The sequence below is a fragment of the Apium graveolens genome, chromosome 5 (assembly GCF_009905375.1).
Source record: "Apium graveolens cultivar Ventura chromosome 5, ASM990537v1, whole genome shotgun sequence".
NCBI classification, from domain to species: domain Eukaryota; kingdom Viridiplantae; phylum Streptophyta; class Magnoliopsida; order Apiales; family Apiaceae; genus Apium; species Apium graveolens.
Genome location: NC_133651.1, coordinates 179,460,548 through 179,485,440, shown reverse-complemented (window position 1 = coordinate 179,485,440; position 24,893 = coordinate 179,460,548). Strand labels below are relative to the sequence as shown.

The 24,893-nt window shown below is 38.4% G+C and overlaps 1 non-coding gene across 1 annotated transcript; it reads left to right on the top strand.

Moving 5' to 3' along the window:
* Window positions 1-7,492: 7,492 nt before the first annotated feature.
* Window positions 7,493-7,599, top strand: LOC141662905 (small nucleolar RNA R71). The gene has a single exon (XR_012551007.1). It is a non-coding gene; the product is annotated as a small nucleolar RNA R71 (small nucleolar RNA).
* Window positions 7,600-24,893: the final 17,294 nt, after the last annotated feature.

Here is a 24,893-nt window from a genome sequence, read left to right as displayed (position 1 = left end):
AAACTGATTCCGGGACGAAATTCTTTTAAGTGGGGAAACTGTCAAAACCCAAACTTTTGACATCGGTAAAAGACCTTTATCAATAGTAACCTTGCGGTTTAATAAAAACCTTTGTGACAATACCATATATGAGTTTTTAATTTAAGATTCTGAGTTGATATTGTGATTATACGTACCAAATGAGTGTATGTAAAAGCCATTTGTTTCGGAGAAAATGAACTTTGAAAAATGACCTTATCTACGAACCACCAAGAATTAAGAGAATCACAATATAATTACAAATTTAAAATCCTAAAAATTCAAATCCAAATACGAGATTTCAAAACGTGATGAACGTATAAGAAAGGATTTACACCGCAAACCGTTTACGAGAGTTTATTACGAAAACGAATAAGCGACCGAGCGAATGCGTAAATAAATAAATAAATGTATCAAACCAATATAACCATACAAGCTAACTAGAGTAAAAAACTAACTATGGTTAAGTGACCAAATAGTAAGCTAGCTAAATAGGAATGATAACCTAAAGCTAGCAAATAGTAACCAAGTACCTAAGCTAAGTAGTATAAATAGTAAACTAGGTTGGCTAGCAAGATTTTATTTGATTTTCTAGTAATAAGATGATATATACAATATTTTATCACAAGTCTTTCACAAGAATCATTCGAAAACAAAACACAAAACCACTCTCTCTCTTCAAGAACAATGCTGATTTAAAGAACAAGGAGGAAAAAAAAATTCAAAACTCACATTCTACCCATTCAAAAATCACCAACATTTTACCAAACTTCTATCATATCATGGGTAAGTCACACATCAAATTTCAAGCCCATCCATGAAGTTTTAAATTTTATAAAAATGTTTGAAGTTGAGGGTGAATAGTAACTCTGAAAATCACTAACTTATTTTCTTAATTTTTCATGGAAGTTTAAGGTTCCTAAAGCTAGACCAAGACTTCATCAAGGATATTAGGACTTTATTAAGTATTAATAAGCTTCAAGGAAGGTATAAACATCATCCATTCAAGGATGGTTGATTGTTATGGATTGATGTTGGCGATAATTTCATATAGTTTAGGGACTGATATTTCAAGAAATATGAAGGAATTGGTGTTTGAGTCATTGTCAATGAAATTAACGGAGTTAAAATCGGGAATCGTTACGCGTATAGTCATCGTAATATCCGTTTGTATTTAGGACTGTTTTAAGCAATAAATATGAACTATAAATTTAATATTTTTATACACCACTGGAAATGGATGTAACGGTATTGTTTTCTAGCTTGTAACCATATAAAGATCGTACCGAGACGATCTACGGATTAGGAGAAAAGTTCATTTTATTGAACGTAGTCGAGAAAAACAAACTGCTACCAAGTTCTGACTTTGAGGCCTTTAAACATTGTTTAAAATCATGAAACTTGGTCAGTAGTTTACCTATAAAATTTGGAAGCCCTCTTTAAAACTAAAGATATTAATATTTTGATTTTATAAAAATGTCGGAGCCAAGGTCGCGCATGGAGTGATCACCGAGAACACCTACTGCCTTTAAACTGCCACTTCGGGATTTTCACCCTTGTTACTAGAAAACCATTTTCAAATGTTGTATTCTAAAGTTTTTCTAGAGTGCATCAATTGAGTTAACAGTTTGAGAGAAATCAATGTTTTAGTGAAAGCGGTATGAATAGTAAAACTCCATAGTTGACCGAAATTTTAAAATGTTTTTCACCTATTTAAATTCATTTTATCAAAATGAAACTTTTATGATAAATATTAAAAGCACTCAAGCAGCTCCTCGAGGTGGTTTTGTATTAAAATATTAATTTTTAATGTATTAAAAATCTTAGAGTGTGAGTCGCGTAATAGTAACATTCGGTAAAGTCAACTCTAGAAGACCACTTTGACCGTCCGTTTTGACCAATGGTTGAGACTTATGTCGAGTCGGTCGAATATTGAAAAATATGAAGTATTGTAATTATTAGAAATATAAGTCGATGATGGGATTTGGAATATTGATTAAGATTGATACTCTATTTAAATTTTGGATTTTTCGTTATTTAAATCGTGTTTCTCCGTCCCTTGTAGTGATTTATCAGTGATAATGCGCTCAAGCAACCTATCTTACTAATAATAATGAAGGGCCCTTATCTAAGCCCTATCGTTGCGTTGATATTTGTTGATTAGAAAACCCATAACGAGAGGAAGTCGGGAAACGTATCTTGGACTTCAGGCAAGTTTTCAAACCCTACCTTTTAAAACTGTTGTGATATGTTTGTTTTCAAAAAAATGCTATATATACATGATGTTGTATTATGATATTTTACAAATTGTGATTATTAATATCATACGATATGTTAATGATTTTGGTATATGAATATTACCGAATTTCAATCAATAACGCTAGAGAGTGTCGTTGTATATATGAGGTGTGTATTTTAGACCGAGGATCGGTGTTAGGGCGAAAGCACGCGCTAAAATTCATGCAAGTATACGCGTTCGCAAGTAGTATAAGATAGAAATCAGATTTGTTCCCACAGAGACTCTTTGTTTAATTTAAGAATATGCACCTATACAACAATGATATGGTTATTATCCAATTCTAAGACAAATAACAAGTTGAGATTGTTTATAACTAAGAATTAAACTAACAACTATAACTAAGAGAAAGAATGGTTCAATTAATATATATAACAAACATGGGATCCTAACTTCATTAAATACTTCAGTCAATAGTCTTTTTGTTCTTAACCTTAGCATGTAATGGTGATGACACTAGTCAGATAACACGAAACTAGTAAACGCCAACTTTCGTTGTACGAATACCCTACTACCAAGCATCCACAAAAGAGATAGAAGTTGAATAGACACCAATTATGCTTAGTCCTTATATGTCTATAAGAATTGAAAACATAACGATTTAATGCGCAAGTTATCTATCGGGATTAATAGGGCAAGTAAGATGTCTAAAATTACCTACGAATCATGCATAACAATAACACATGAACCTATGCTAGCATGGAAAGTTCTAAACCTCTATATTCATTGTCGCTTTAATAGAGATTAACACGCTATCTTATATGTTAGCTACTTACATACGAAGAATAAGCACAACCAATACTAGGATATCAATCAATCACCACACACCAAGATATTGAACAAATTAACTATTGAAATTCATAAGTAAATCTGTTAGAACCCCACGATAACGATTAGTTCATAATCGAACTCATCATCACCATGGGTTCCAATGAAAGCATGATATAAAACAATATACGAGTACTAGGGTTCAAATACAAATAAAAAACAAACATCCATGTATCGCCTAAATCAAAGAAAGCAAAAGTCTTCTTCTCCGTAGATGTCTTGTGCTCTCTAGGTCTTCTTATTGCTCTCCCAGGTCTCTTTGTTGTAAAAAAACGTCTTTTTATTGGTATATATAGGCTTCTGGTCATTCTAGGCTTCCAGACTCTCAAAATCAGACTGGAATCTGGATTCTGTGAAAACGACCTGGCACGGCCGCGCGCTATCCTGGCGCGGACGCACCCTGTTTCTGACCTTCTGGTGCGGCCTCCCCGCATTCCAGCATGGGCGCGCCGTGCTATTGTTCTTTCAACGCGGCCGCCCCACTTCCCAGCGCGGGCGCGCCTGCGCCGTGCTTCTGGATTTTTGCTCCAATTTCTTCTTTTGCTTGTAAGTTGAGTTCCGCTTATCAGAATTGGACGATCCAATAGTCCATGCAAAGCTCTCGAGATCCTCTACAATTTGGGAATGGGATTGACTTCAGATTCTTGACTCTTTTCATCATATATTCAATAAAAGCTTCATTCATCCTCCAACTAATGCCTGAGATGCAAAAACACACAAACACATCAAAAATACCAATAACTTGAGTCCAAAACATCAACTTAAGCTTGTAATGAAGTGTTCCAAGTAGATATAAAATCCACTTATCACACCCCCAAACTTGAATCGATGCTTGTCCTCAAGCATGAACAGACTCAAAACTATAAAAAAAACCTAATGCATGAATGCAACTAAGTGAATGCAACTAAATGATAATGCAATCGATCCCCTCAGAATAACCATAACGAAATGAATAAGCCAATGTCTCTAAGAATACAATGACTCAAAACAGAGCTCGAATAAATCCCATAAACCAACTCACAAACCAGAAACATGCGTGTGTGGATGCTTACCAGAAATACTCTTGATACTAGATCAATAACCATAACTTATCTATCATCAAAACAATCACAAGTTTATAAGCAGAATAGACGTTAAACGCATAATGACTCTCAACACCTTATTTATACTAGAGTTATACAGGGATTCACGCTATTATTGAACACATAACAAATATGTTTATTTGATCGTGTAATGAATGAGGTCCCAAAAGACTTATACAATAATACCCATGTAACGAGCGTTAGGTTAGCGGATCCCAGACTATGAAAAGCCTTAGGTCACTAGGCAAAAAGTCCCCTACGAACTTAATAACTCGAGTATTAAAGAGCTCACTCTTGATCAATTATGCATAACACATATTTTTTTCTCTTTTCTTTTTTTTTCTTCTTTTTTTTCAACAATTTCTGAATGAGTGCGTTTCGCTCCATCTCATTCAACCCTAGAATACTCAGAAAACTATGAGCCAGCTACTAGCCATTTGACGCCTAGCCACAACTAGCATAGAAATCCAAGTTTTTCTCCAGTTTAAAATCAGTGTTTTTACGTTATTACGAGAATAGCAAAAATTCTAAATATAACTAAGTGATTAAATCTCAACAAATAACCAAGTATGATCATGATCTAGATCAAAAGCAACCTATAAGACTTGTGAATTTTTTTTTTCTGGCATGCAAATAATTTATTAGGACTTAAACAACCCTATATTCGTCATCACTACACTTAAATTAACATCAACTTATCAATCAGAAATAGCTCAAACTAAGGGATCATGTTATATGCATGCAAATGCAACTATATGAACTCACATAAAAACACAAACAATAATGCAACAAATATGTCCTAAATGAACAATCATGCAACACTACGAATGAAATACAACTATATGCAACATGAATCTATATGGACTATATGGACACACACTATACTAATCCTTACATTATCACCCCCAAACATAAAATTTTCAATATCCTCATTGAAGGTAATAATAAGGATTTCAGGCATACCTAGTTGTCAGGAAGATCACCCTCCTCGAGTGGAGGATCAGGTGGCCAATCAATCTCAACACCAGTGGCTCAGAAAATAGTGCCCAAAGCCTATGTCAAATCTGCAGCAAAACGATGGTGAATGTCGTGCATGGCCTCCATACGCCTAGTTACTCGCCGGTATTGATCATCACCAACACCAGTCCTATCAACTGCCTGTGATGCATGAGAGGGACCATCTGTAAGCACGGAAGAAACTGGCCGGTCACCCTTTACATCATCAAAAGTATATCCCAACCCCTTATCATGGGGTGCACCTAAGAATGAATAACTCAAGTGATCTGGCAGTCGGTTGAGCTCAAGTGTGGGAGCTTCTCCAATAGATGGTTCAAAATGCTCCTGAGAAATTTTCAGCTCTGCTAACCCAAGAGAATCGAATGGCATATTTAACTTCCTCTTCCACGGAGGTGCATTCAAAACCTGCATTTGCTCTGCTCTTTCTTCATCTTCAATAACTGATTCCCCTATTAAGGATCTCTCTAACGTATCTGACTTTGGCAATTTCTCAAGTTCCGAATTCATGACAGAGTCGATCCACTCTACTTTAAAGTACTCCTCTTTAGCTGTGGGTAACTTTATTTCCTTGAACATATTAAAAGTGACCTTTTGATCTTGAACCTTCATCATAAGCTCTCCTTTTTGCACATCGATCAGAGTTCGGCCAGTAGCTAAGAATGGTCTCCCCAAGATAATGGGAATCTTCTTATCCTCCTCAAAGTCAAGAATTACAAAGTCAGCAGGAAAGATAAGTTTGTCCACCCCACAATTTGATAGACTCTTCCCCTTCTCTTATCATAAAGCTATCTTTCACTCACTTAACACTAACTCATCTTTCTACAAGCCAAAGAGCCCTTTCTTCGACGACCAACACATCCTCCACAATGCCTCATGGATATGTAATAGAACGATCGACCAACTGCAAAGACATATAGGTCGGCTTCGGATCCAGGTAAACCAAGCTTTTTGAAGATAGAAAAGAGCATCAGATTGATGCTAGCTCCCAAATCACATAAACACTTGTCGAATGACAAGTTTCCGATAGTACAAGGAATAGTGAAGCTTCCAGGATCTTTAAGCTTCGGAGGCAACTTCTGTTGCAGCACAACACTGGTCCTCCATTAGAGCAACGATCACTAAGTCATTGAGCTTCACTTTTCGAGAGAGAATACCTTTCATAAACCTCACATAGCTAGGCATCTGTTCAAGAGCTTCAGCGAAAGGTATGTTGATATGAAGTTTCTTGAATACCTCCAGAAACTTAGCAAATTGCTTATCCAACTTCTGTTTCTACAGCCTTTTAGGAAAAGGAGGTGGAGGATATACCTGTCTCTCCCCTGTATTACCCTCAGGACGAGTGTGTTCCATAGTTTTCTTTCTTCATTCCATTTCTGCTTCCTTCTACATATCTTCTTTAGCCAAAACTTCAGATCCTAGAACTTGAGATTTGTCAGGGCTTGCAACCTTCCTAGACCTCAATGTAATTGCCTTAACCTGCTCTTCTGCTTCCCTCTTGCCTGGAACTTCCGCATCACTAGAAAGTGTTCCTAGTAGTCGATTCAATAAGGCGTTAGCAATTTGTCCTATCTGGTTCTCTAGAGTCTTGATAGAAATATCCTGTCTTTGGCATATAAGAGCCTGGTTTTTGTACATAAGCCTCAACTCCTCCAATTCAGATTTTTCATTCGAAGATTGACTTACATCATGAGTTTGTTATTGAAGTTGGAGTTGTTATCTTGGTGCAGATTGTTGCTAAAAACCAGGAGGATTGAATTGCTTTTTCCCAAACTGCTGATAAGGTTATTGTATCGCATTCTGATTGTTGTTCCAGCTGAAGTTAGGATGATTCCAGTTGTCAAGATGATAAGTATTTGGAACTAGTTGCTGGGATCTCTGAAAGTTGCTCACAAACTGAGCTGAGTCACTAGATATAGCACATTGCTCCGTCGCATGCGAACCTGCACACAGCTCACAAACACTGGTTATCTACTTAACACCATAGTTAGCGAGAGAATCGAACTTCATAGATAATGCCTTTAGTTGAGCAGTGATAGCTATAGCTGTATCCACTTCAAGAATTCCTGCTACCTTGCTCTATAGCGATCTCTGGGTTGCATACTGATACTCATTAGCAGTCATCAGTTCAATTAGCTCATAAGCTTCCTCATAGCTATTTGCCCATAATGCTCCATCTGATGCTGCATCGAGCATGGGTCTTGACTGTGCTCCGAAACCATTATAAAAGCAATTGATCACCATCCAGTCAGGCATTCCATGATAAGGACACTTTTTAAGCATCTCATAGGAGCGCTTCCAAGCTTCACATAGAGATTCTCCCTATTGCTGCGCAAATTGAGTAAAAGCATTCCTCATTACAGCTGTCTTCGCCATAGGGAATAATTTAGTAAGAAATTTCTGAGCAAGATCCTCCCAAGTAGTAATTAAACCAACTGTAGAGAGTGTAACCAGCTTTTAGCCTTGTCCCTCAGAGAGAAGGGAAGCAGTATCAGTTTCACAGCATCCTCAGACACACCATTGAACCTGAAGGTTTCGTAGATCTCTATGAAATCCCTAATGTGCGTATTGGGATCTTCCGTTGGAGCACCCCCAAACTGAACTGAATTCTGTACCATCTAAATTATGTCAGGCTTGATCATAAAGGTATTAGTTGTGATAGCTGGCCTGACAATGCTAGATTGAATGTCATTGATCTTGGGTTGAGAAAAATCCATCAAGGATTTCGTTCGTGCTGCTGGATCTCCCATTGTAATGAGTACCTGAAACACAACAAGTAAACCATAAAAGTAAAAGAGTCTGAGTCAGTGAACTTTAACGACCACTGATGACAAGAACATAAACTAAAAAATAACACCGAGTCCTCGGAAGCGGCGCCAAAACCTTGTTAGGGCGAAAGCACGTGCTAAAATTCACGCAAGTATACGCGTTCAAAAGTAGTATAAGATATAAATCAGATTTATTCCCACAGAGACTCTTTGTTTAATTTAAGAATATGCACCTATGCAACAATGATATGGTTATTATCCATTGCTAAGACAAATAACAAGTTGAGATTGTTTATAACTAAGAATTAAACTAACAATTATAACTAAGAGAACAAGAAAGGTTCAATTAATATATATGACAAACATGGGATCCTAACTTCATTAAATACTTCATTCAATGGTCTTTTTGTTCTTAACCTTAGCATGTAATGGTGATGACACTAATCAGATAACATGAAACTAGTAAACGCCAACTTTCGTTGTACGAATACCCTACTACCAAGCATCCACAAAAGAGATAGAAGTTGAATCGACACCAATTATGCTTAGTCCCTATATGTCTATAAAAATTGAAAACATAACGGCTTAATGCGCAAGTTATCTATCGTGATTACATAGGGCAAGTAAGATGGGTAAAATTACCTACGAATCATGCATAACAATAACACATGAACCTATGCTAGCATGGAAAGTTCTAAAACTCTATATTCAATGTCGCTTAAATAGAGATTAACACGCTATCTTATATGTTAGCTACGCACATAAGACGAATAAGCTCAACCAATAATAGGATATCAATCAATCACCACACACCAAGATATTGAACAAATTAACTATTAAAATGCATAAGTAAATCCGTTATAACCCCACGATAATGATTAGTTCATAATCGAACCCATCATCACCATGGGTTCCAATGAAAGCATGATATAATATAATATAGGAGTACTAGGGTTTAAAGGCAAATCGAAAATAAGCATCCAAGTATCGCCTAAATCAAAGAAAACAAAAGTCTTCTTCTCCATAGCCATCTTGTGCTCTCTAGGTCTTCTTATTGCTCTCCCAGGTTTCCTTGTTGTTAAAAACATCTTTTTATTGGTATATATTGGCTTCTGGTCGTTCTGGGCTTCCAGACTCTCAAAATCAGACCAGAATCATTTTTCTATGAAAATGACCTAGCGCGGCCGCGCGCTATCCCGGCGCGGGCGCGCTCTATTTCTGACCTTCTAGCGCGGCCGTCCCGCATTCCAGCGCGAGCGTGCCGTGCTACTATTCTTTTAGCACGGCCGCCCCGCTTCCCAGCGCGGGCGCGCCGTGCTTTTGGATTTTTGCTCCAATTTCTTCTTTTGCTTGTAAATTGAGTTCCGCTTATCAGAATTCGACGATCGAATAGTCCATGTGAAGCTCTCGAGATCCTCTACAATTTGGGAATGGACTTGATTTCATATTCTTGAATTTTTTCATTATATATTCAATAAAAGCTTCATTCATCCTCCAACTAATGCCTGAGATGCAAAAATACACAAACACATCAAAAATACCAATAACTTGAGTCCAAAAAATCTACTTAAGCTTGTAATGAAGCATTCCAAGTATATATAAAATCCACTTATCAATGGGTCAGTATAATTTGATGAAAACCCGAAAGTATTCCGGAGGTGTTTTATTTAAGAATATTAACGCTACAATAGAGTGTGGTGTATAAGTTGTAAGACCGAGAGTCGGTCAGTTTTTATAAAGTATAAACCCCAATATTATCCCGGAGATATTTTGGGATGATTAAAAATCCGTAGCTATTTTATTCCAAGGGACTCGATGTCCTCTTGCGAAATATTAAAGTACCTTGAATTTTATTTAAAAATAATTTCTAAAGATCGTATTCCCTCAACTCTATTTAATTACCCATCAATGAATATTATTTAAAATATTCATTTAAAAAGGGAGAAGTATTCTCCAACGTTTACTTTATTTTAAAACCAATTATTTTATATATACTAAAGATTAATATAATTACTTAAACATAAATTAGTTGAGAAATATTATTTCAAATAGTCTTTCAAAGAAGAACTATTCGAGGTTTAATTATTTAATAATTATTATTTTATTATTCAGTATTTATTAGATGATTTAATATCATTTAAAAATCATAAAACCTATTTTAAAATATTTTTTTAGTTTCAAAACATCATACTAATACTTTCAGATCGACGAAGAATATTATCTCAACATACCTTATATATTTTGACTATAGTTTCTAAAGAAACTCCCCCTTAATTATTTACCTGTCGACAACGGTCAACTCACATTACCTTAGTACTTCCTCCAAAAATTCTCATATAAGATGAGTTATTTCTATCAACAAGCGAAACACTTGAGGAACTTTGATGTGGTTCGAGTTCTCGAGAGATGATAGAATTCTTCAAAGGAATTGGAGGGGTACACTCTAGTACGAAGAGTACTATGGAGACTACCAAAGGTACTGCAGGCGAAGGTACTTTGTGTACTTAGGAACTTCTGAAGTATGTGTATACCCGAAATGGGACACGTAGCCTGAATGCAGCATGGGTGATAACTGGGATACGAATGTGTCGTCCTTCTACTAGTAGAAAAGGTTACTAATTTCCGTCTTACGACTGATCATCATAAGCGGTGGCTCCAGTGAATGTCCTATTCTTCCAATTGGAATTGAGATGCAATACCGTAACCCAAGCCTAGGTGTTGGGTTTACCATTAAGGTATTTGCAGACTAATAAGTCAATCAAAGAATTTTTTTGAAAAGAGGTGTGTATCACCAAGAAAACTACTTTGAATAAATACATATCCTGATACAGATTCATATAATTTCTTTAACAGTCTTTTCATACTATTGATTATTATGGCTGAACATTATTTCTCACACTTGCTTTCTTTTAAATGTCACAATACAGCAGGTTACCAGTATACCGGTGTGGGACATAGTCAATTGAAATCGTGGGGAGAATCCCTTACATCTATTTCTCAGGTGGACCAGAGTATTCAGATTGGTATAAGATGTTAATAGTAATTATTGTAACTTTATGTAGAGGTTACGAATAATTGTTTAAGATCTTGTAAAATACAATTGAGTTGTAATAAAAGAAGATTACATTGTGTACATCATTTCTAAGGCTATAACTTGTGTGTGTATCTGTACGTGAGAATGGGGTATGTTGAATTATTGAATCAATACAGGTTATACATGATTGAAAGATGGTGTGACGACCCAAATTCCTGACCCTGGATTTGGGGGCGTTACAAACGGATGTCTTGATAATCAATGGATGAATAGATCAATGGATGTCTTGATCATCAACGGATGACTTGATCAACGGATGTCTTGATCATCAACGGATGACTAGATCAACGGATGTATTGATCATCAATGGATGACTTGATCAATGGATATCTTGATCAATGGATGTCTTTAATCATCAACGAATGACTTGATCAACGGATGTCTTCAATTCATCCTTCGAAATTTCTCAAAAACTTTGAGAGCCCGGTTGAAAGCTTAAACATCCTCAGAAAAACTTAAAAACTGGGACAATGGATCTTTAGATGTATTGCAGCATGTCCGTCTCATTTTGCCGTTTCCGAAAAGTTATTGCAAGTCCAAATGGAACATCGTATACAAAATTTGCAGCCACAACAATGAAGCTCCCTGAAAACAGAATGCAGCAGCGGAAAATCTCTATTTCTTGTAGCTTAATCGCTCAAACAATTACATACAACTTAATACAACTGAACAAGCCTATTCTATTACATGAGAAAAACCAGAATAGGAAAAACTATCACGATCAACCCTCGTGATTTACAACAAAACCACGATAAACCACGTGGGATCTTAATCATAACAAAATTACCACGATTAAACCACGTGGGATCCAAACACATAATTAAAACATGGCCATAATAGTGAATATCAGCCTGCATCACAGAATCAATAAAATCATACCACTATAAATATGCATATATAAAATTATGACGTGGACTTTATATCATAAAACGGAGAACCTAGAACCAGGCTCTAATGCCAATTATTGGAACAACGTGACCTCGACCCTGCATTTTATGATATGAATTATTAATGAGTGTGAACAGAACATTAGCCTTAATCGCTATAGCACAAGTGATTCAAATCCACGTCTTCTACTGTATTCCATGATTCTCTTTGGACGAAGTGTGGGCTTCGATCTTCCAAAGTGTACCTCTCCTTAGAACTCCGAAAATCCAAATCCCTAGCTAGCTCCTTGAGAAAAATGTATGCCTCTCTCAAACCCTAAGATCTTATTTCATTTTTGTGTTCTCGTGTTCTCGCGTTCACGCTTCACTTAGTTTAGGAGAATTGGAATATTTATAGGCTATAGTAGGGATCATGGACAATTAGGTTGGGCCTCCCAATGACATTCTGGGCCATGCCCAATGTCATTAAATATTAATTCAATCCACTAAAGAATTAATATTTGCACTACCTTTCCTAATTCCGTAAATTAATTATTTAATTCGGCTCCAATATTATTTGCTTATTAAATTCCCAATGTTTAAGATATCGCATGTACATTAATTAAATTAATTTCTGACAATTAATTTAATCAACATCTTTTATCCTTGATCATCCACTCAACCTTATAATTGTGCAAGAACAAATTTGCCTGCAGGACTAAAGCACAATTAGCTTTATGAGCTTTCAAGAGGACATCAACACCCGAATATATTTTTCGGACAGGGTTTCCTTTTATAGTCAATATCCCACTCTGTATATAATGTCATTGCCCAATACATAAATTCGTAATTTAAAATAAATCACTTAATGTATGAATCAAAGCATGTGTATTATATACAAGTGTCAATCACTATATCCCGAGTAAGAACCTAAGCAATAATAATATCATAGAATCTTAGTTCTTCTTTATTGTCAGAATAAAAGAAAGAATTATTCTACTATTTTGATCTCGTTCAATATACACAAAGTATAAAAGCATTATACAATATTAAAGATATACTATTTCTAAATAATACTTCAGCCCTTCCAGTGGATTGTCTAACACCACTTAGACTGTGAACCTTTATTATGTTATATAAGGAGCTTGACAATCTAATCTTCTGCTATCCCATTTGATACTAGATTGTCTACAATATATAATATACAGACAATGTGAAAACATGCATTCAAGATTCTCAAATGATTATTATAATAGTATATACTTCAAACGAATAGTTCTGTATAAACCCTAACAAACCTAGCAGTTCATAAGTAAAGCTTAGCAAGGCAAGTACCTCTGACCATATTTGTTATGGTTCAATACTTTTGAATAAACATGGTTGCATTGTTTGATTAATATATTCATACTTGATCAAAATTATTTTAGTTACGTATTCCCTTGTTTAGAAATTTTGTTTTATTCAATGTTGTTTTGGGAATAGTAATTCGTGGTTTACCTATCTCTAATTGTGATTTAAAGTCAAATTGGAATTATATTTTGTTCACCTATGTCGTGAAATATTTTGTTCACCCATGTCTTGAAATATCCAGTTCACCTATGTCGTGAAATATTCAGTTCACCTATGTCATGAAATTTGGAAAGAGATAGGTATAATCAATTCAAATTTTAGAACTAGAATAAAAAGGGAAATCAGGTAATTTGTTGGACTTGCGTAAGAGGTCCGTTATTCGGTAACGGCCCAGCATGTGGTGGCGTAAGAGGCTAATTCAGTTGCATATTTTCTTTTAACCGATTAGTCCAGCGTAATAGAGACGTGGCTAGTCTCCAAGTTTCGGAACACGTAATTCTGGATGGTCGTTAGAGCTGTCCGATATTGATAGACTGGTTAGCTATCTTCACCTGTTGAACATCCAATAGAACTGATTAATTCAATTTTGAAAATGTTTAAAGTTATTTTATTCAGAAAAGGATAGCATGCTAAAATAGGAGTTTTGGAATTCTTTATTTTATTTACATTATGTTTGATTTAAAAAAGCATGCTAGTATGATGTTGATAGGGATAAATAAGTCCTGATTTTATAATTAATGGGCTGCTAGGCCCAATAATAAGATGTATAATATTCAGACCAGAAAGGTTAAGCCTGATGGACCAGATCAGGCCTAGTGGAATAAAAAAGGCCCAAAAGCCCTGATTATTAATTAATTTCGTAATTAATTAATAAGGGAAAAATCAGCTATTGAGAAGAGTCCCGATAAGGATATAAATCCTTATAGATTAGCCTCAAGGGGACCTAAAAATATAAGGAATCAGCTTCCTACTTCCTAGGACTCCTAAGTCTATCCTAATTCAGAGGCTTGTCCACCAAGTCTCCTATACCAAGTCCAATTCAAGGACTCCCATATCTATATAAGGGGCCTCACCCCACAAACAAGAACTACGTTTTTTGACTTAATCCTTGGCAATCAGCAAGGTACGTAGGCATCTTGTTAAGGCAGATTGAGTCACGAAACACAAGAGCAGTCAAATCGAGCCTCGAAGCTCACGTTCCTTAGTATTAAATACAGCAATTATATATATTTTAATCCATAACATTTGGCGCCGTCTGTGGGAAAGCAACAACAACCATGACGAGAACACGGAAAACAATTGGAGCTCTAGAGGAAGGAACACCATCAGAGACAACCCAGGTGATTTCATCAACCGTGGAGGTTCCTCCCCATTCAACTTATGCATCTACTCAGGGGGAAGCCCAGACAGGGGCAACTCATCCTCAGCCACAAGGGACAACTCCCCCGACTATTCAAGGTACGAATCCTCAAGTTCAACAAATACATATACCTGTGAATTCTCGACCCGTCGGGTATGAATATTCAACTATTGTTACTACTAACCCCCCTTATGGGATGCCCCTTCGCCCTGAGGTTGGAGGAAGCGGATATGCTAGGCGAGGCGAAGCACGAGGGCAGTCACCCCCCTATATACGAGGTTTGGGTCCTATTCCTGAGGATCGGGAATTTTCTGGTCCTTATACTGAGAGAGACTCCGAATCTTCGGATGATGAAGTGGCCCCGAGAAGGAGGCGTCCTGGAAAAGAGCCAATGACCGATGGAAGGCAACGCCCCCAAAGCACCCCAGGGGCGAATCCCCAAGAAGTGCAGGAAAGGATCAGGGCTCATGAGGCTGAAATCCAAAGGCTGAGGCGTGATTTGGAGGCTCACCAGGCCACCAAACCCGAGATATCTCCTAGGGGGAGAAATCCTCCTCCTGTCATAGACCTGGATGGTCCGGTAAGAAGAAGGGCTATTGTCCCAAGAACTGATCCAAGCAATCTCCTTCCCCTTGGAGATCCTGATGATCCAACTCCACCCTTCACAGAAGAGATAATGAATGCCCATATCTCAAGGAAATTCAAGATGCCCACTATCAAAGCCTATGATGGCACGGGAGACCCCGCTAACCATGTTAGGACATTCTCTAATGCACTGTTGCTGCAACCCGTGAATGATGCTATAAAGTGTCGGGCCTTCCCTCAAACCCTGTCAGGTATGGCTCAAAGATGGTACAGTCGCTTGCCCCCAAACTCTATTGGATCGTTCAGAGAGTTAAGTCAGGCTTTTATTAAGCAGTTCATCAGTGGAAAAGTCCATGAGAAAAGTTCAGCATCTCTTATGAGTATTGTGCAAGAAGCTAAGGAATCCTTGAGAGATTACCTGAATCGTTTTACAAAGGAGGCTTTAAAAGTCCCAGACCTTGATGATAAGGTAGCTATGATAGCACTGCAACAAGGAACTAGGGATGAGTTTTTCAAGATGTCCTTGGCCAAACGTCCCCCTGAAAATATGTTGCAGCTCCAAGAGAGGGCAGGGAAGTATATCAAGGTTGAAGAAAGCATGAGGAAGACCGTAGTAAGTAATGAGCCCACTGGAGGCAAGAAGCGGAAAACTGATCTGGAGTATATCGCTAAGGATAAGTATCCTAGAACCGAACAAAACCCTGATTCAACCCCCAAGAAGGGAGGACCTGGGCAAAAGTTCACCGAATACGCTAAGCTGAATGCTCCCAGAAGCCAGATCTTGATGGAGATCGAGAAAGATCGAGATGTTCGTTGGCCTAAGCCCTTGAAGGCCGATCCAGCCAAGCTAGATAAGAGCAAGTATTGCAGGTTTCACAAAGATGTTGGCCATGACACCGATGAGTGTAGGCAATTGAAAGATGAAATTGAGTTTTTGATTCGAAAAGGAAGATTGAACAAGTATACTGGAGATGGAGGGGACAGAAATAATAATGGAAGGAAGAACTTTGAAGATCGTAGGAGGGACCAAGACGATCAGGGGCGAAACCCCCAACCTAGAGGACCAGTTATAAACACCATTTATGGAGGACCGAGACCTCGAGGGCCTGTGATAAACACGATCTTTGGAGGTCCAACTGCTGCTGGATTGTCCAAAAATTCCAGAAAGGCATATACTAGAGAGGTTATGCATATTGTTGGAGAAGCCCCGAAGAGGGCCAGGACAGAAGTAACATTGGCTTTTGATGATTCCGACCTAGAGGGTGTGAAGTTTCCCCATGACGACCCGCTGGTCATAACGCCGATAATAGGAAATAGCCCGGTTAAGAGGGTCCTTGTGGATAATGGTGCTTCTGTGGATATCTTGCTCCACGACACCTTTCTAAGGATGGGGTATAACGACTCCCAGTTGACACCAACCGACATGCCGATATATGGATTTGCTGGAGTAGAATGTCCTGTGGAAGGGATAATTAAATTGCCAACCACCATAGGTACGGAGCCAAGGCAAGCAACGCAGATGCTGGATTTTATGGTGGTAAAGGCTAGTTCAACTTATAATGCTATCATGGGGAGAACAGGGATACATGCCTTCAAGGCAGTCCCCTCTTCCTACCATTCAGTCATGAAGTTTCCCACCCGAAACGGGATTGGAGAAGAGAGAGGAGATCAAAAAATGGCTAGAAGCTGTTATGTGGCCTCTTTGAGGGCAGATGGAGTCGGGGGGCAGGTTCTTCCTATTGAAGATATGGATGTTTGAGAAAATGATGAGAATAGAGGAAGGCCAGCAGAAGAATTGGTTTCGGTTCCTTTAGATCCCAAGAGTCCTGAGAGGATGACTTTCATTGGAGCTACATTAGAGGAGCCCCTTAGAGGGAAGTTAGTGAAATTTTTGCAAGAAAATAGTGATGTGTTTGCATGGTCAGCAGCTGATATGCCAGGCATAGACCCGGAGTTAATTACCCACAAGTTAAACGTGGATCCAAGCCGGAAGACAGTGAAACAAAAGAAAAGAAATTTTGCCCCGGAAAGACAAGAGGCTATAAAGCAGGAAGTGGAAAAGCTCTTAGAGGCTGGTTTCATTGAGGAGATTCAATTTCCGGAGTGGTTAGCAAACCCTGTAATGGTGAAGAAGGCTAATGGAAAGTGGAGGATGTGTATAGACTTCACCGATCTGAATGATGCATGCCCCAAAGACTGTTTTCCGCTGCCTAGAATTGATACTTTGATTGATGCCACCGCTGGACATGAGATGCTGAGTTTCATGGATGGGTTTAGCGGATACAACCAGATCAAAATGCATAAGGATGACGTTCCAAAGGTATCATTTATCACTGACTTTGGCGTTTATTGTTATCTTGTTATGGCGTTTGGTCTCAAGAATGCAGGAGCCACCTATCAAAGGTTGGTGAATAAAATTTTTAAGGATCTTATTGGGAAGACTATGGAAGTCTATGTTGATGACATGCTAGTCAAGAGTCTAGTTAAGACTGATCATATAACCCATTTGAGGGAAGCTTTTGAGGTCCTGAGGTACCACAAGATGATGTTGAATCCCACGAAGTGTGCTTTCGGAGTAGGATCTGGAAAATTCTTGGGATTGATGGTCTCAAAGAGGGGAATCGAGGCTAACCCCGATAAAATAAAGGCAATCCTGGACATGGAACCCCCAAAAACTGTCAAGGATGTTCAGAAACTCACAGGAAGGGTTGCTGCGCTAGGACGATTCATCTCCAAGTCAGGAGACAAGTGCTTGTCATTCTTCAAGTCATTAAAGAACATTAAAGACTTTGTATGGAGTGAGGAAAATCAGAAGGCATTTGAAGAGTTAAAGAAGTATATGGGCCAGGCCCCGTTGTTGGCCAAGCCAGTTCTGGGTGAAGTTTTATTCTTGTACTTGGCTGTTTCAGAAAGCGCCTTGAGCGCGGTGTTGGTTAAGGAGGAACTAAAAGTCCAGAAACCCGTATACTATGTCAGCAAAATTTTGCATGGTGCTGAGTTGAATTATTCAGCCATTGAGAAATTCGCTTTAGCCTTGGTAATGGCTTCAAGAAAGCTGTGTCCTTATTTTCAAGCTCACCAAATTGAAGTGCTAACAAATCAGCCACTGAGAAATATCATTCACAGTCCCAAGGCAAGTGGGAGACTGATTAAGTGGGCAATAGAATTGGGAGAGTTCGATCTCAAGTATAAGCCACGTATGGCCATAAAAGCCCAGGCACTAGCTGACTTCGTGGTGGAATGTACCATACCCAACCAAGAAGTCGGGGGGCAGGAAGATACCACACCTCAAGACAAGGGAGTCGACAATGGGGACAAGGAGAAAGAATATTGGGTTCTCTATTTTGATGGAGCATCAAAAACAAATTCCAGTGGAGCAGGGTTGGTTTTGCAAAGCCCTGATGGATTCTTAATTGAGTATGCCATGAAGCTAGACTTCCCAACCACAAACAATGAGGCAGAGTATGAAGCCCTGATTGCTGGCCTTGGTCTAGCTGGGACACTTAGAGTCAAAAACTTAAAGGTCCGTGGAGACTCGAAGTTGATCATATCCCAGGTAAAGGGAGAATTTGAAGCAAGGGATGATACGATGGCAAAGTATGTTCGCCTAGTAAGGGCTGTGATGACCCAATTTAATGAATGCCATGTTGAACACATTCCAAGGGAAGAAAATGCTAAAGCAGATGCGCTATCAAAGTTTGCTTCATCTGAGATTGAAGAAAGTTCAGGAAGTGTGTACTTCCGTGTTTTGAAGACACGAAGCATAGATATTAAGCTTGTGGCTCCCGTAGGCTTGGGGACGTCATGGATTGATCCCATCAAGGCTCACATTCAGACCGGTTGGTTGCCAAGCGATACAATTGAGGCACGGAAGTTAACTGTTCGAGCACTAAGGTACTCTTTGATAGATGGGATTCTATATAAAAGATCTTTCGTGGTTCCTTACTTGAGGTGTCTCAGGCCCGATGAGGCACGCTTGGCTCTTGAAGAAGTGCATGAAGGTATTTGTGGACAACACTTGGGGGGCAGGGCCTTGGCTCATAAGATAACTCGTTTAGGCTTCTATTGGCCAGAAATGATGGCTGATGCCAAAGAATATGTAAAGAAGTGTGACCGCTGTCAGAAGCATGCACCAATTGTTAGACAACCCCCTGAGATGCTGACCTCTATCAACTCGCCTATTCCCTTTGCCATGTGGGGGATGGATATTCTAGGGCCTTTTCCTATGGCCACGGCACAAAGGAAATTTCTGATTGTAGCCATTGATTATTTCACCAAGTGGATTGAAGCCAAACCCTTGGCCAAAATCACTACTAAGCAGGTTGCACAATTCCTGTGGGAAAACATTATGTGCCGATATGGAATTCCCCGTATCCTTGTCACTGACAATGGAACACAATTCAACAATGAGGAATTCAAGAAGTATTGTGAAGAAAATGAAATCGAGTTACGATTCACCTCTGTGGCTCACCCGCAAGCCAATGGACAAGCAGAGGTAGCAAATCGGATAATCCTGGATGGACTAAAGAAGAGGATCGAGAAGTCAAGAAATAATTGGGTAGATGAGATACTTCCAATATTATGGGCCTACAGGACTACTTGTAGAGTCACGACAGATGCAACTCCTTTTATGTTGGCATATGGGGCGGAAGCAGTAGTTCCCGTGGAGATATCACATTCCTCTCCAAGGATTCAGGCTTTCGATGAGAAAGAAAATGAGGAAGGGCAGAGATTAGCCCTGGATTTAATTGATGAAGTGCGAGATAAAGCACATGCAAAGATAGTAGAATATCAGAAAAAAGCTTCATTCTACTACAACCTAAGGGTTAAAGAAAGGTTTTTTAAACAAGGCGATCTAATCTTGAGGAAGATAGAAGCATCTGGTGTAGGACAAAAAGGGAAGCTTGCCCCGAATTGGGAAGGGCCGTACAGAGTCAAGAGTGTTCAGGGTAGAGGAACCTACAAGCTGGAGACTATGGATGGTTTTGAAGTCCCGAGAACTTGGCATGCACAAAACCTGAAGGTTTGCTATGTGTAGGGCAGTTGGATACGATTCTCACTTGTCATGATGGAGAGTAGGTTGAAAAGCACCTTGAAGATTTGCTTAGGATTTATATGTCTTATTATGAAGTTTATTAAGACTTGTGTAAGGGATGAATCCCAAACAATTTTTGAAGCTCAGAGAATTTTTCGAAATATGTTTGAATCTCTATGGCATTGCAATTAAATTAGATGCATGATATGAAAGCCCTATAAAAAGGCCCAATTCAAAAAAAAAGGGTTAAAACTTGTTGGGCCTGGAAGTATGTCAAGCCCAGATAAGGGCCCCAAATATTCAAAGCCCAGCACCCGGGGTCCAAAAACTGGAAGAAAATATATATGAGTATTATCTTCAAAAACCAGAAATAAGTCCCAAATCCAAAAAGGATTTGGATAAATGAAGGCCCAAAAATAAGGCCTAATCCTACTTGAATTAGAAAAAAAAAAACCCAGTATAGGGATCAATAAATCAAGCCCAGGGTCAAAAATAAAGTACCCATAAAAGAATTCAGGCCCAAATCTTAGGCTCAAATTTGAGATTGGAAAAAATCCAGCCCAGACTTAGGGCCCAAATCAAATATATGGAGTCACAGAAAGTAATATATCCCAAATCCCAGACCCAATTCGATCAGGTTTCATGTTGTATTCATCGTCGAATTAGTTGAGATCGAAAAGGCTTCGACCAAGGCTAAGAAAAAAGGGTTAATTCGGTCAAAATCCTAATTCCTGACCGAAAGAGTCAGGATTTTGAATCCTAACACCAAGAGAATTTGTCGACCAGGAAGTAAGCAAGGATCCTGATCGAATGAATCCTGATCGAAAAAGCTTCGACCAAGGCTAGAAAAGGAGGTTAATTCAGTCAAAAATATTGATTATGACCGAAATGTTCCTGAGAAAATAATAAGCCCAGTTAAGGGCCCAAGTGTTTGAAAGGCTCAGCAAAATAGCCCAAGTTAGAAAAAAGAGGGCTGCTGAAAACGGGCCCAAAAAAGGATTAGCCCAAATTGAAAGCCCAGAACTAGGGACCCAATTGAAAGGCCCAGTATATTGGAATAGGGTTAAAATAAGCCCGTGAGCTAAAAGCCCAGTTAAAAACAATGGGCCCAAAGGATAGCCCCATAAAACCAGCCCAAAAAAGGGGGGCCCAATTAGTTGACAAACAAAACCCAGATTTAAGGAATGGGCCCAGGATTAAGACCCACTAAGAGGGTGGCCCAAAAAATCCAGGCCCAAATCAAGGACCCAATAGAGTCCAGCCCAGACGTATGACCCTAAGAAAATATATGCATTAACATGTTCTTGACCCAATTCGATCAAGGCACGAACTGTATTTTTCCTTGAATGAGTTGTGGTCGAAAGGGCATCGACCAAGGCTGAGAGAAAGATTAATTCGGTCAAAATATTGATTCCTGACCGAAAGGGTCAGGATTCTGATCGAGAAAGCTATGCCTGAAGCCTTGTCGACTAGAAACCAAAGGAAAATCCTGGTCGAACGAGCCCTGCTCGAAATAGCTTCGACCAAGGCAAGGAAGATGGTTTATTCGGTCAGAAAAACAAGAATCCTGACCGAAAGGGACGAAAATCCTAGTCGAAAAATTCCTGGTCGATAAAAAAAAAAAAAAAAAAAAAAAAGGAAAAAATCCTGGCCGAAATTCGACCAGGACCTCTGCTCGAAACACTCCTGCTCGAAAAGCTGTCGACCAGGGCAATATGGGGGTTAATTCGACCAGAATCCTGGTCGAATGGATTCCTGGTCGAAAGTTATATAAAAAAAAAAAAAAAATTAAGGGAAAAATCCAGAAAATTAGGAAAAATCCCAGAAATTAAGGGAAAAATCCAGAAAAATTAGGATAAATCCCAGAAATTAAGGGAAAAATCCAGAAAATTAGGATAAATCCCAGAAATTAAGGGAAAAATCCAGAAAATTAGGATAAATCCCAGAAATTAAGGGAAAAATCCAGAAAAATTAGGATAAATCCCAGAAATTAAGGGAAAAATCCAGAAAATTAGGATAAATCCCAGAAATTAAGGGAAAAATCCAGAAAATTAGGATAAATCCCAGAAATTAAGGGAAAAATCCAGAAAAATGAGGATAAATCCCAGAAATTAAGGGAAAAATCCAGAAAATTAGGATAAATCCCAGAAATTAAGGGAAAAATCCAGAAAATTAGGGAAAATTCCAGAAAATTAGGGAAAAATTCCTGGAAATTAAGATAATTTCTGAATAAAAGGAAGATTCGTTGTAAATGTGTAGGTCGCTCCACACTTTACGCAAAAACGAAACCCTGTAAGGGAACGAATAGATTTAACTTCTGCGAAACCTAATCAATGTTTCCCAAAAGTTGGGGGGCAAATGATAGGGATAAATAAGTCCTGATTTTATAATTAATGGGCTGCTAGGCCCAATAATAAGATGTATAATATTCAGACCAGAAAGGTTAAGCCTGATGGACCAGATCAGGCCTAGTGGAATAAAAAAGGCCCAAAAGCCCTGATTATTAATTAATTTCGTAATTAATTAATAAGGGAAAAATCAGCTATTGAGAAGAGTCCCGATAAGGATATAAATCCTTATAGATTAGCCTCAAGGGGACCTAAAAGGATAAGGAATCAGCTTCCTACTTCCTAGGACTCCTAAGTCTATCCTAATTCAGAGGCTTGTCCACCAAGTCTCCTATACCAAGTCCAATTCAAGGACTCCCATATCTATATAAGGGGCCTCACCCCACAAACAAGAACTACGTTTTTTGACTTGATCCTTGGCAATCAGCAAGGTACGTAGGCATCTTGTTAAGGCAGATTGAGTCACGAAACACAAGAGCAGTCAAATCGAGCCTCGAAGCTCACGTTCCTTAGTATTAAATACAGCAATTATATATATTAGTTTTTAATCCATAACAGATGTGGTTTCCATTTCTTAAAAGGGATTTTAACTATTTTACTTAATCATTTGGTAAGAAATCTATAACCTGTTTATTCATATATCTGGTACTGTTGAGCATTCGTCGGCTCATTGTTTTGTATATCTCTATATTACTCTTTTAAGATGCCTAGACTCCACTTTCCCGCTAGAAGGACCACCGTTGGTCGAAATCAGGGAAAAAGTCAGCTACCTATTCTGTTTGGTTCCTATGAGGTGGGTTGGAGGTAATAGTTAGGTAGGTGATTAGGTTCTGATAGGTTTTATTATGAGTTGTAAAGTTTTGTATAACCTAGTTTCATACTTAAACCTGGTAAGATCTTGTTCATAGGGTCGTAATGTTGTAGTTGTGTATTTTATTTCAGTTCAGTTGTTATTTATATTTCTGTTTTATTATTTTGATGTCAAACTCTAGACCCTGGAGTTTAAGGATGTCACAATTTGTATCAGAGCCAAAGTTTTATGTCTCTGATTTAGGTTAGGTGTAGAGTCAAACCTTTAGTAAAACTTGATAGAAATGTGAGTCGAGCAACTCATTTAGAGGATCGATTTTAAGAGTCTATTCGAGGGTTTCAAAGGTAGTGACCTTGACATCTATTGCTGTTTTGATAGAACTGTCCCTAACCTTTTATTATATCTTCCCTGTATATATATATATATATATATATATTTATATATATATATATTATTGCAGTAACCCATAGAGAAATCTGACAGTTCTGAGGCTCCTCACTTGGACTCTTCCTGGTCCTCCTTTTGAGATGATCCTACAGGGATGTCATCTCCTATCCTGGATACAGCTCTTGTGCATTCTTCAGTACCTACCCTAATCCAGAAATAGGTATCTCCTCTCGTCCCGGTGTTGATACCGCTGGTAGGGAGTCTACCCCTGATAGTGGTCCTAGTTTCAGAGGTCCATATATTCCATCTAGTTGCCGCACCACTAGAGATCCTGCTCCCATTCCTTACCATATTGATCAGGCCATGGTACTAGAGAGAGACTATTTATATTCCCATAATATAGAGTTGGCCCGTTGTGTGGATGACTTACCAGTGAGACCACCAGTAGGGTATTTTGTTTCGAGTGATGATCTCCAATTCGAGATAAAGGCTCTATATTAGGTTGATATTTTAGAGGCAAAGGCAACATAGAGGGTTCAAGGTCCGATGGCAAAAGCTGCGGCCTTAGAAATATTGATTCAGTGGTTGACGAGCCACTTAAAGGTGATAGGAAATTGCCATTAGAGGAATAATTGTTCGGAACTCGGACTAGTGTGCCCGATAAACTCCAGAGATCCCCAAGTTTGACTCAGTTTTCTAGTTTGCTCAATATAGTTTGTGGTTGATATAGCAAGCCAAGTTTTGTTGTGTATCGGATTAGTTTAGTTATTGTATTTTAGTAGTTGTGGGAAGCTAATAAGTTGCTATTGTATTGAGAATTCATATTATGGTGTTTAGTATCATTACATTTCGGTTTTCCTGCATTGTTGTTGTTTCTAATACTGTCATTGTTGTTAGTGTTGTTGATCTAGATATCTTTTATAGATGAACCCCCCATAACAAAGACGTGGGTATTTTATCTAGGAAGCATTTTCCAGATACAGGTGTACCGTTAAAATGATGATCTTTTCTGTCATACATACTTATTATGCTTTTCAATAAATCCACTACT